The sequence below is a fragment of the Ixodes scapularis genome, unplaced genomic scaffold, assembly GCF_016920785.2.
Source record: "Ixodes scapularis isolate PalLabHiFi unplaced genomic scaffold, ASM1692078v2 ptg001361l_1___fragment_2___debris__unscaffolded, whole genome shotgun sequence".
Lineage (NCBI taxonomy): Eukaryota > Metazoa > Arthropoda > Arachnida > Ixodida > Ixodidae > Ixodes > Ixodes scapularis.
The window spans coordinates 46,212-60,094 of record NW_024610146.1 but is presented as its reverse complement, the minus strand read 5'-3'; positions in this window follow the sequence as shown (position 1 = coordinate 60,094).

The following is a 13,883-nucleotide window of genomic DNA, read 5'->3' as shown; positions in this document are numbered from 1 at the left end:
CTGAAACCGAAACCGCGGCAAAGCCGGACAACATTGTATATTCGGCATCACTAAGCATGTACACCCACGTGATATACAAGGGGAAGAAGGAGCTCTTCTCTTATCAGGATCCTCCTTTGTGCCTCCTGGATTAGCACAGGCGTCGCTATTCTCCTCCCAGAAGATTATAGAAGATTAACCTGTCACTCAAAATTCTTACAAAAGCAGCTTCCCTCTCCTCCTTTTACTTGGTGTTCATAAGTATGCGATGTAACACAAGCCGCGCTCAACGAGGCGATCGGCTTATCAGTAGAATCAATCGTCGAGCGCCGGGCCGGCCGAGCGCGTCACTCATGTCTTTCACGGCGCTAGCGCCACCCGTGCTCTCCCCGAGAAAGGAAACAAAATTGAAAAAAAAAAAAAAGAAGCTGTACATGCTTGATGACGTCGCGGACGTGCCGGGAGAAGGAATTTGGAGGAAGCGGAAATGCAGCCCGGCAGTGTTGTCTGGCCCGCACGTCTCATCCAAAACCAGCGGATTCGTGCTTGTCAAACTTTGACAGCGATTTTAATGAACTTCTAGGCGGAATTCCGTCGTAATATTTGCCATGGGGTTTTTGTAGATGATAACAAAGAGAACTGTATAGTTTTGCACTACTGGAAAAGGAGCGGAGTTGCCCTTCAAGGCGCCCGTCGTCGACGTTGCGAAATCATCGAAAAAGATCGCCAGCTGCTCGCATGGGCCAGCTGCGTGCGAAACACAGACGTTACTGAGCCCCAGCTAGGCCACACAGTTAGCAACCCGTTTAATATATGGGGTTTTTGTAGTACGCGATGCCCATTGCAAGCGTCCTCTGGAAGACGAATTGCCTATAACGAAATGTCGTTGTAGCACTGTGAATGCCAAAAGCTCGTGCAGAAAGAAGCGCTTTTACACGCTCTGGAGCAGAAAAGAAACACAATCCTTCGAAACTAGAAGGTCAGTTGTCTATTTTGTTCCAAAAAGCTTTTGTTCGTACACCCTACGTTGCATGAACGCGACGCTGATACCCAACGGTTTCGCCGTGACATCGCCGCTATCGCTTTGTATACTGTGGATTTGCACAGAAGTGCGAATTTTTTTTTTTGCGTATTTTTTTCTGCGACTGCTATTATGTGGAGAAAGAAAATACCACGAGAGCTTTGTAGGTTGTGACTGTCGGGGGACAATTCTAAGCGGTATCTACTTAAAGTACAAAAATTGTTGCATCTCCCCTTTAAACTGCAGCTACACTGTTAGCAAAAATAACACGCCCAGACGTGTAAACCGTTGTCCCATAGCGGACACGTCGAAACGTGTTCGTTTTACACGGAGCCATCTGTGTTTTTCGTCTACACATGAGGTGCTGTGTAAAGTTAACACGCTACACCGTGTTTGCCTTCCGAGAAGCACGGTTCAACGTGTTCCTTATGAAACATGGCGGCCAGCAGCCTAGAACAGGCGAGGGACGAGCCCAGCCAGCCGCGCCTTTCAGCCGAACTGAAAGCATACAGGACGCGTTCGTTCTCGTTCGATGTCTTTTATGCACAGTAAACAGTCTCCGAGCGGCGGACGTAGCTACGTGCAAAAGTACCTACGTGCATCGTCGGCGGTCGGTGGCGTCGGCAGCTACGACAAAACCGCTAGACAAAAACAAAAACAAAAAAACGAATATTGAACTTGCATGGATAAATAGCTCAAGCAAACTCTTGTAATCGGGCGGTAACTTGCGCCACCTAGTGCGATTTCTAGCAACCAATGAAAAAAAAAGCAGGAGTCGGTTAATACGCTGGGAACTATCACGAGTAGACTGCTACTCTACATACATCACAGACAACACGAGCACCACGTAGGACACAGCAGCGACACATACACAAACACAACACCGACACTACGCCCCAGGTAGCACGCCAGAGGAATGCCCAACTTGGGCAAAGGTCTGGCAAACATAAGGGCCCAACTTTGGCGCAGTTAGGTTTTTGCACCATGGCACTCATCAGTGCCAAAGTACGGTGCCTAACTATAGCCTAAGTTGGGCGATCCTAGGGCATGCCAAAGTTTGGCTCTTCTCTGGTACGCCAGAGGAGTGCCAAAGTTGGTGCCATACTTGAGCCATAACTGCCATAGTAAATCCTAATCTGGGAATGCGAGGCATGCCAAGGTTTGGCGTTTCTCTGGTCCGCCAGAGGAGCGCCAAAGTTGGTGCCATACTTCAGCCATAACTGCCAGAGTAACGCCTAATTTCGGTATTTGGGACGAGCCAAGGTTTGGCGTTTCTCTGGTCCGCCAGAGGAGCGCCAAAGTTGGTGCCATACTTCAGCCATAGCTGCCAGAGTAACGCCTAATTTCGGTATTTGGGACGTGCCAAAGTTTGGCTTTTCTCGGGTCCGCCAGAGGAGCGCCAAAGTTGGTGCCAGACTTGAGCCATAACTGCCAGAGCAACGCCTAACTTTGGTATTTGGGACGTGCCAAGATTTGGCGTTTCTCTGGTCCGCCAGAGGAGCGCCAAAGTTGGTGCCATACTTCAGCCATAGCTGCCAGGGTAACGCCTAATTTCGGTATTTGGGACGTGCCAAAGTTTGGCTTTTCTTGGGTCCGCCAGAGGAGCGCCAAAGTTGGTGCCATACTTCAGCCATAGCTGCCAGAGTAACGCCTAATTTCGGTATTTGGGACGTGCCAAGGTTTGGCTTTTCTCGGGTCCGCCAGAGGAGCGCCAAAGTTGGTGCCATACTTCAGCCATAGCTGCCAGAGCAACGCCTAATTTCGGTATTTGGGACGTGCCAAGGTTTGGCTTTTCTCGGGTCCGCCAGAGGAGCGCCAAAGTTGGTGCCATACTTCAGCCATAGCTGCCAGAGTAACGCCTAATTTCGGTATTTGGGACGTGCCAAGGTTTGGCTTTTCTCGGGTCCGCCAGAGGAGCGCCAAAGTTGGTGCCATACTTCAGCCATAGCTGCCAGAGTAACGCCTAATTTCGGTATTTGGGACGTGCCAAGGTTTGGCTTTTCTCGGGTCCGCCAGAGGAGCGCCAAAGTTGGTGCCATACTTCAGCCATAGCTGCCAGAGCAACGCCTAATTTCGGTATTTGAGACGTGCCAAGGTTTGGCGTTTCTCTGGTCCGCCAGAGGAGCGCCAAAGTAAGTGCCAGACTTGAGCCATAACTGCCGCAGTAAATCTTAATTTGTCGATTCGGGGCATGCCGAAGTTTGGCTTTTCTCTGGCTACCCACTGAAGTGCCAAATAAGTGCCTGGCAAAGAAAGCCGAGAGGCCATCCCAAGTTTCGAATATCTCTGGTGTGTCACAGAAGTGCTCTTTCACGCGTCCCAGAAGAGAAATAAATTAAACAAGCGTTGGAAACACGATGGTAAGATGTCATCACCTCCGTTCCCAAGCAGCACGGCAATACTTTGCAGTATCGTGCCAGTGCCGGCCGAAAGTCGGTTCCAATATCGCTCAACTGTCCAGTTTTGTACCACCGTTTGATACCCGGCGGGTGTTGCCGTACAGCTGTTTCGCCCCGACCTAGCGTTCGCGCAATATTGTGCGAAAACTCTACGATGCGTCTGCTTCGTATTGGCCGAACGTCGTGCAAGTATATGTACGTTGCATGTCATTTTTTGCATATCCAATCATTTATACGGACAAACAAATTTTTTTCGATCGCTCCCAGAAGTTTATTAAACAACTATCATTGCACACAGTGTATTCTCAACATATTTACAAAGGTCACACTTCTCTGTAAAACGAAAAGCAAATTATAAAATACAATTAACACTGTCCTCATGCCAAGCAAAACTCATCACACAAAAACCGCGGAGATTGAGAGGAAAGCAGGACGAATATCAGAATCATGCTTGCAGTGCACTTACTAATAAAAGAGCGATATCATGTAATCCTTGATAGATGCATAATCCAACTCAGGCACCCCACAAACACATTCGAGGATTCGAGGACTGACGTCTCGTCGTCGGCGAAGAGCAGTTTTTGTCGAAGCGTGTCCAACAAACACATCACAAGTATTCCACGAACTCCGGTGCAAAAAATGGCTGTTACCGAAAAATTGGCATGGACGTATTCCGACCGTTTACGACGAAAAAACACAGTCGCGTCTTCAGCGCACGAAAGAAACAGAACACTGAGGAGCAGTTCGAAAACCGGACCTACGTGGCCCGCTTATTTCTATAACTAGGCAAACGGCGAAAACGACAGCCCCAGAGATCCCATCAACGTGACAGAGAAAGTCACGTGAAAAATTTTCGTCCAAACGTTTTTGTCCTACGCGTCTTACGTAGAGAGGTCACGCTGGGTCACGCGTTTCGCTTCACCCTTTTGATTTGCTTAAAGCGGCTGTCGCGCTCGCTGACAGCCACACGAAGACACAAAAGCAGGTGGGGAGGATTTGCAAAAGGCGAGGTCGAAGGGGAATCAACAACGCATAAAAGGAAAGGCCGCTTCAGCCGGTGACCTTGTCGCCTTGCCTAGTCTGTCAGCGTTCGGCTTCCATTGAGGGCCTCAGAAAGATAATCTCCTTTCTTGAGAGCGAAATGGACGGGGTGGTTATGTTTTTCGGGCTTGTCGCCATGCGATAAGCCTCATTATTTCTGTCAGACATGTACAAATTACTCAAAAAAGGTAGTTAAGTTAAGTTAGTGAGTATCGGCGCCAAAAGTAATTGGAGTAGAGTAGAAATTACGCATTCGTAATAGTAATTGAGTAACCTACTAACTATTGTAAAACGTAGCGAGTTACTTTGAGGTTACTTTCGAAGTTACCTTTTTATATATTTGTGGTAGCAAAATGAACAGCAGTTTTGATCAATGAAAAACCCTGCGAGCCTAAAATAAATGCAGTCTATTTATGGCTTGCGTTTTCGCCAAAATAGTTTACTCGCTCGCAGAAGCAATTGACTTTCAAAGTTCTTGATAGGAGAGTTTTCCCCTTTTCCTTCTCAAGACGTCCCCAGCCCAGCTAAATAGACGTTCCGCCGACGGGCTGGATGGAACGGCAGCGTTGAATTTGTGAAACAGGCCGTGCGGGGTCGGGTAAGCGAGTGTCGGCATCTTAGGAGTCCATGACGAAACTTGTGAGGTTTGCCTCGGGTAGAGGGTCTTTAATAACAAACTTTCCTCCTTTTTTTTTCTTCGTCAAGTTGAGATTGTTATGACTGGCCCCTCTTCATTCCGACGTCGTTCTGAGAGTACGCTGGGCGAGTGCACCAGACCGTCAACGGTTCAAGTCTCGCGCCACGACGATGAGATCATCCGGACGACTGCGCGTCACGTCGTAGTGCAAGTGCTACGCTACTGAAAAAAAAATTGGGTCCAACAAAAGGATCTCCCAAGGGTAACTCGCAATCCTCGCCGGCGACTACAACATTCTGACTCGCCTGAATCATTGTTAACAAAGAGGAGGTCTCCCAGGCATGGATGGTCGGAAGGACGCGAAGGATTACGTGAACAAGCATCGTCGCTCGTATACAGTTGGAGCTGTAAGCGGGAACGTGCTCCCATGAACGGATTATCCGTACCAGGGTTTGTGCGCGGGAGAGTCCGGCTTTGCAAAGGCGTATGCGCTGACGACAAGGCGCCCAGCTGCGAGGTCATTCCAGTGGCGCCTCCCGTGGAACCTACCGCTTGAGTCAGAACTCACTAAAGACAGACAGCACGAAAACAACTACTCTCAGAGTGTCCCCGTCTTTCACGGTTGCAGCTGGAAACGCAGCGCTTGCGTGCATTACCGGATTAGGTCAATACCCGACCAAGGCTTGTTCAGCAAGCAACTCTTCCTGCGTTCGTGCGTGCCGGTGTTATGTTTTGGCTGCTCGTCGCCACCTTGGCCCAAGGACGCCTTCCCGAACAAGGGGGCCCCTTGTTCGAGAATGCCACTTCATCTGCCGGCGTCTTATTCATTTCTGCGCTCAAACTTTCGTGATGGGCAAAATTAGCATTATATAATTTCGAAAGTAGTTAGTAATTTGAGTAGAAGTTACCTGAAAAAAGTAGTTAAATTAAACTACTAATTACCCAAATCAAGTTGTGATTGAAAGTTACCAAGTTACTCGAAAAAGTAGTTAAACTGATGTAGTTTGAGTAGAGTAGTTGAACTACGTCCAAGTCTGATTTCTGTCCCCACTCGCTCGCAGTGGCCTCCCATGGCTGTCGTACCGGTGAAATTAGGAGCGCAAAAATACTCCAGAAGCCGGGCGAAGACATGATAAATGTAATAACAAAAACGGCTTGACACCACAAAAATAACAATTTAATTAAACGTTTCGCCTCCCATGCGGGAGGCATCTTCAGTAGAGCGCAGAGCGAGAGTCGCACAAAAAAGTTCGGCTATTTAGGCATAAAGTTTGTGTACACGTCCGGCAGGGGGCCACGGTTCTTGTTTACCAGCGATGAATCACTTCCGCGTTTGTCGTTCTGGATGAACCAAGATTCCAGCAGCTTCCTCGGTCCCCACCTTTTATCCCTCGCCTTGTCAAAGTCAAATTGGTGTCCCGACGTCCATGCATGGTCGACGAGTTCGGACTTGAAGCGGGTGGCGTTCGTGGAATTGGCGACATCCTGTGCGTGTTCTTTTAGTCTTGTTTTTCTTTTTCGTTCCGTCTCTCCAATGTAGGAAGCGTCACATTCCTTGCACTGCACCTGGTAGATCACGTCCCTTTCTGCCTCTGGCGGGTTCGGGTCTTTTGGCTTGGAGTTAACATTGGCAATTGTTCTGTAGGGTTTGTATACAGTTCGTACCCCCAACGGCCTAAGGGCGCGTCCCAATGCCTCCGAAACCCCCTTAACGTACGGGATGCACACGACGTCACGTGTTCGTTCGGCTCGATCCGGGCGCCGACGGGACATTTGTTTCTTAACGCGATTGATAAACCGGTCGGGGTAGTTACGTTTCTTCAAAGCCTCCCGCACATGGCTAAGTTCTTGATCGCTAAGTGTTCAGTTAGATGGGACTGTTTCTGAACGATGAAGGCAACGATCTTACAACTGAGCTTTTGTGTTGAGTAGGGTGATGAGAGTGGTAGTCGAGAAAGTTTTGTCTGTCACATGGTTTATCATATACGGATGTCTCCATCTTAAAGAAAGATTCACTAGTTCTATGGACACGTACATATAAAAACGGCAAGGTACTATCGGTTTTATGTTCGCAGGTGAACTGAATTGAGGGGTGGACACTATTCGAATTGCGGTGAAAATCGGTTACGTTCTCTCTGTTAACTATTACAAAAGTGTCATCGACATAGCGACGGTAGAACTTCACGGGGAAATCAATGCCAGACATTACCTTTTCCTCAACGTATTCCATGACGAGATTCGAGACGGTTACGGAAACTGGACTCCCCATAGGGCATCCGCTGACCTGATGATATATGTCCCCATTAAAACTAAAATTACACTGGTTGAGACAAAAACGCAAAAGGAGTATAACGTCATCAACAAGGAGGGTTGTGCGAGTGGACAACGACTGGTCTGCCAACAACCGGTCACGGGCCACATCAACCGCCAGGGCGTTGGGGACATTCGTAAATAATGAAATCACATCAAAGGATACCATAGCCTCGTGCGGTAGCAGGGTCTGAGCGCGTATAAGTTCAGCAAAGTCATGGGAATTCCGGACGCTAAACTCATTGTTTCCCGTAAGAGGGCTCAGAATCATAACCAGATATTTGGAAAAGCTGTAAGTGGATGAACCAAAAACATATACAATCGGGCGTAGGGGGCAACCCGGTTTGTGAATTTTGGGGAGTCCATACATCTTGGGTGTACCGGCGTCAAAGGAGAATAGACGACGGTATAGGTCGTCACTGATGCGTCCTTTCTTTTTCAGCTCCCGAAGGTGGTCAGCTAACTCTCTTCCGGACTTAGCAGCGGGACCTCTTGATAGCCTCACGAAATAGCGACTGTCATTTATAACTTCATACATCTTCTTCATGTAGTCATCCCTACCAAGCACAACGGTTCCTTTTCCTTTGTCGGCCTTTAAAATCATGATGGAGCTGTCTGACTTCAACTCATTAAGAGCAATGCGTTCTTGTTGATCTAAATTTGACCCGGCCGGTTTCACATTGTTCGAAACACTGACAACGCGGCTTCTCGCGACATTTACCCCTGTGACATCGTGCACATGTCTGAGTTTCTCTTCAATTTCAATTATGAAGTCAGGTTTTGGGACGTACCGTGGAGCAAGGGCATAGTCCAGTCCTTTGGAGAGCAGAAATTGCAAGCCAGGGTTGGTAATAGTAACATAAGGTACGTACGGCAGAATTCCCTGCCATAAATAAAATGATTTGGCTAACGCCAATTTAACGCGAAATAGGTGCAAAGAGTTTTGCGATAGGAAGCGTGAACCAAAAAAAAGGAAAAAAAAGAAAGAAAGACTGAAGGAAAGGAGAAATAAGAAAAAAATCTGGTGACGTGGCCAAAAAAAAAATTCTGTTCTGGTGATTTTTCTTGTTACGTGACCAAACAAAAAAAAAATAAAAAAATAAACGAAATAAAAAAAAGAACACGAGAAAAAAAACCATCCCGGTTTCGAAGCTAGGCCCGCTTGATCGTGAAACTAGCGCGCTGTCCGTTGCGCCAACATAACTTTTTTTTTTCTTTCTTTATTGTAAGTTGCGCCAACATAACTCTGCCTGTAATGCTCACGCATTCTCCCATCATAGGAGAAAGCTTAGTTGCCTTCGTAGTTTTTCATGCATGTGTTATTTTTATTTGTGGCAAGAGTTCACGTCCAGAATGCTTTTAGAGTTTTCGAGCAAAACGAGTTTTCTTCATCCGAGTCACCTTCTAGAACCAGTAGACCGCACTGGGTCGTCCGGCTAATCAAGCAGCTTTTTTCAAATTCTCTAACGTGCCCGTCCTCGGATCTGAGGTCGCCGTTTGACAAGCTTAACTTTCTTCCACCTTTTAGCCGGAATTCCCACGGCAGCTTTGTTCCGTCCCCACTCCCTCTCGAGAGGATGGCTCGCCCCGAGGCTAATCCCATTCTCTAGACGCTCTTTCCACCCAACAATGGCCCTTTCCCTCCCCGTCCCCTAGCTTCGGAAGAGAAGGTTCTTCTCTGTAGAACGTCCCGTTTGTACAGCGGCCTTTAAAGTTCAGATTGTCCTGTCTGTATCGTCCCTTTTGTGTCTCCACTTTTTAATGTTGAAAAGGTATCAACACGCTAAACTAGTACAATTTCCGGGATTTCATTTTCATTCCCCAAGTGTGATGCGGGAGCCGCGCCACGGAGCCCCGGTCGTTTCCGCTCTTTGTTATCGCTAGGATTTGACAGCGCTCAATCACAATGCAAGACACGCACAGAGACACGCTCGCTTTTGGAATGCGCCGCCTAATAATGATACCTCTTGTGGAAACGTGCGTACATCCGTCTTGCGCAGTGTTAGCTCAATGGCAGCACTTTCTGTAAAGGCGGATTCACACCGGGGATGTAAGCAGTCGCGCGATCCAACTATATCGCATCGCAAAAAAAAAAAAGAAAATAAATAAAAGTAATTGGTTGGTCAATTTGGCGTGCGCGATGAGCGAGTCCAACGCCTTCGTTGGCGAGTCGCTTCTCAAAAACTCTCGCTCCGAACGCCGTTGGTTGGCTCGGCCTTTCCGCGACTAGAGTGCATTGTAAAAAGTCGGGTCAGCAAGCGACTGCTCAAAACCCGTCACTTTTTGCCCGCGATGGTCGCTTTTGCGATGAAAGTTATGGCGCGACTAGATCGCATCGCCGGTGTGAACGCGCCATAATGTCGAACCAGTCTCACGACGCGCCCCGATATTGGCTTGTGTACCTACGCGCGAGTGCAACCTCTGGCACAATTTATTTGCGTTTGCAAAGCCTGCTCCAGCCGCGTCAAAACATTCAGCCAACCTTTGGACTGCAGAAATCAAGAGACACCCAAAATAGGATAAAGTTGCCAGCCGAATAAAACTTGATTTCTATTTAATTAAGATGAAGACCACCCGCGTACATAAAATATTTCATCAGCCGAACTCCAAGGCAGTAAGCCTAGTTCTGGCACTTGTTTGGCAACTTTGGCCCGCAGCTGCCAGATCACAGCCAAACTATCGGGAAGCGAAGCCTAACTTGGGCTCTCGTTTGGCGACTTGGGCCCAAAGATGCCAGATCTCAACCGAACTACAAGGTAGTAAGCCTAACTCTGGCACATTTGTGGCGATTTTGGCCCGAATGTGCCAGGTGACAGCCGAACTGTCAAAAAGTGAAGCCTAACTTTGGCATAGGTTTGGCGATTTTGGCCCGAAAATGCCAAAGCTCTGCCGAACTACAAGGTAGTAAGCCTAACTCTGGCACATCTCTGGCGATTTTGGCCCGAATGTGCCAGGTGACAGCCGAACTGTCAAAAAGTGAAGCCTAACTTTGGCATTAGTTCGGCGATTTTGGTCCAAAAATGCCAAAGCTCTGCCGAACTACAAGGTAGTAAGCCTAACTCTGGCACATCTGTGGCGATTTTGGCCCGAATGTGCCAGGTGATAGCCGAACTATCAAAAAGTGAAGCCTAACTTTGGCATTAGTTTGGCGATTTTGGCCCAAAAATGCCAAAGATCTGCCGAACTACCGGGCAGTAAGCCTAAATCTGGCATTTTTTAGGCGATTTAGGCCCGAAGATGCCAGACGACAGCCGAACTACCCGGCAGCGAAGCCTAAGTTTGGCACTTGTTTGGCGAATTAGGGCCAAGATACCCAGACTGTTGCCAAGGGAGGTCAGGTTTGGCACTACCTTGGCTTCTTCGGGCTTTTTAATGCCCTAAACTGCCAGACGCAAGCCAAGTTTTGGCCCAGAACTCGGTGCTGCCTGGGGCCCGACACTTCCTACTAACAACGGACTTTCCCCGCGGCGTATATATACTTGACATGTACGGGTGAGCTCTTTGGTCGCTGACCGTTACCGATTTATAGAAGAAGACACAAAACACGGCAAAATGGACAGCCGTATGTAAGAACTGTTTGCATTTAAAAAGTATGGAGGCAAAATCTGTAAAATTAGTCCTTTGCGAAAAACAACGATGTACTAACAATAAATCTTAAACCGGCCATGAAAAAGTTCAAATTTTTGTTATTTTCATGCTCGACCAGTGTTATGAGCAGTCCGACTCGCTTGAATCAGATAGAAAAACAAATGATTGGGATTTTATCAGTACGTATTCAATAATCAATGGAAATTATACTTGCGCAAGGCATTTTTTATATATATTATTGTGAAGTACATCCGCCCAACACTTCACTTCCGCTAGTTGTAGTACGCGTACGGGAGCAGACGCCTTGGGGCGTTTTGATGCAGATTGTTGTCGTATGTCGTGTTAGTGTCGAGCGAAGCGGTGAGGCTTGGGAGTTTGTGACCGGTGTTATTCGTGATCATTAATGTGGCGCTGATGCGTTTTTTTTTTTTTTTATTTCTATATAGCCACATTGAAAATTCCCGAGCCCGTGGCACTGCATTATGCTAAAATCGCGAGCTCCTTCTCTGTTGACGTCGTTTTTCTGGTAGCACTCGTGGATACTGCAAGCGTTTAAACAGTGCACAGTCTCGCCTACATCCGCGGTGACGTACTCGACCTGTTGAAACTTATTGCTTGCGTCATTTTGGAGTACGCAAGGCAATTATCTCGCTGCTCTGGTTTCGGTCATAAAAGCAAGGCAAAACGCTCGTAGTTCCCGCCCTCAGTACACGTTGGACATCTTCCACACTTTGACACTGGATAACTGGATGAACGAGGATTTACATTTACTTCAGAGGTCACACTCGCCGCTTCCTCACCGTCGAGCAGCAGGATCAGCTGGCGACAAGCCGCGTATGAAAGGCTCGAGCATCAACAGCCCAAGTGCACTCGGTGCCGATGCGGGCGATGCGGGTTTCTGTCAACCGCTAGCCCAGCACAGACCGTGACCGTTCCAGCTCTTCGTCATGACGCGGTGTTGCAGAAAGCAGCGTATAATACCACTACACGGACCACCGAAGCGAACGCACTGTTATCGTAAATCTTGGCTTGTGATTGCGCCTAAATTTGTAAATAATCTTATTCTTTTTTCTGGAGACGGAAACGAAGGGCATAACAAAATCGTTTGCATATTCCGCATACCTCGCAAAAGCATCAGTCACCTTGCGAGAAGCGCAAAACACGGTGTCCGCACCGTCCTGGCTTCCCAGTCTTTTACCTGCTTTAGAGCAGTTGGTACCTGTTAGTAGGTATGTCTACTGAAACTGCAACTTGAAACTTGGCGCAGTGCCAGAGGGAAAAGAGACACATTCGGGCCTCTTCCCAATGTAAAGAAAAACCACTATGTTCTCTACGTAAAAAATTGGTCTCAGTTCATGCATCTGTGGGCAGGTAGAAAATCTTGCCCTAGTTTATTCACACCGCATGATGAGCGCAACAAACTCACACGAGTCACACGAGGTTTACAGGAAAACATCGGTGGTGACTTAAGTTTCCCTGAAATTCTGTATAACCGGTCGTTTGCGGGACCGAATCATCTACTCGAGCGGTGTGCGTCGCTGTGCGAACACGTCGCTGTGCAAATGCAGTCTAACGACACGAAGCATAGAAACGGCAGATTTAGGGAAACAATCCGAAGTCCCTTGTTCAATTCAAACGACGTAATTTTGTTGAAAACGTCCGCAGCATTTTACTCACGGTATGCGTCGGGAATCTTCCACATTTTGAAAAGAAACGAAGGAAGATTTACTTTTAAGAACGCTCGCTGCGTGCTCCCCGACCAGCTGGACCGGATCAGCTGACGACGACGGGGCTAAACCCATCAAACGTAACCCCACAACAACCAATATGAGCTCCGCGTTAGTGCGGGTTTCTACCTACAAGCACCGCACCACACACCACGAACGTTTCGGCCCTTTCTCGCATCGCCGTGTTGCCCCAAACAGAACGAGATCGCCGAAGAACGCAGCGCTGTCGTGAACCTTGGCTTGTGGTTGCGCACTCGTGGACCCTGTGACTCCCCTCGCTTTCAAAGCACACACGACGAATGGTACTTTCCGTCTTCCGGGAACGACACAGGGGCACTTCTCCGGTCACGTCTTCACTATGTGCTCGCAAACTGCGAAGCTCTATGCGAAGCTTCTCGCGTCCCGTCAAACCAAAACAACAGCGGCTGCCAGAAATTTCTCCGGTCAAACAAAAAGAACGAAAGCCAACCGGCTCTTGCTTCCACCGTACATCGACGTTAGATCGGCCAGATCGCTTGCAGTTGAAGCAGTTGAAGGTTGAAGCAAAAACGAAACCAACTGCAATGTCACGTGTTCACATCGAAGACACGCTTTTTATATCCATTTTAACTGTTTTGAACGAATAATTGGACCCATGACTTTATTTGTGGTGTGTAAGAAACTATTATCAAGAGCCCTAAACTAAATGCAAACATGGGCGACATGAGGGAAGCCGCATTGCCATCGACCAGAAAATGGCGGCGAGCCACGGTAAGCGCGGGTTTCGCCAACGTCCCGCGACATGGCGTAATTGCTTTTGGTGCATATCTGTTTCCGAGACATGTTTCTTTCCGCGGCATTTGTCTCGACGGTCCTTTCTAAGTGTGTCCCCAAGCATTCCGGTGCTTCGATAGCCGGCAATGCCGCGGTCGTCGCCGGAGGCGATGCGTGTTATCGAGGTCGGCTACACGGTTATGCGTGTATGATCGAACCAAAACACGTTTTTTACAACCTCGCATGATATCTGAACGTATTATCCGTTACTCATCGTGTAAATTTATGGTAATTTGTGTAAATAGCGTGTTTTTCACCCCAAATATTCACCAAATACACGGCACTTGCTAACAGTGTACTATACTAAATCCTCGCTTATCTTTTCGCAGCTCTGGTTTTCTAGCTTTTCCAGTGAATCTCACAGCGTT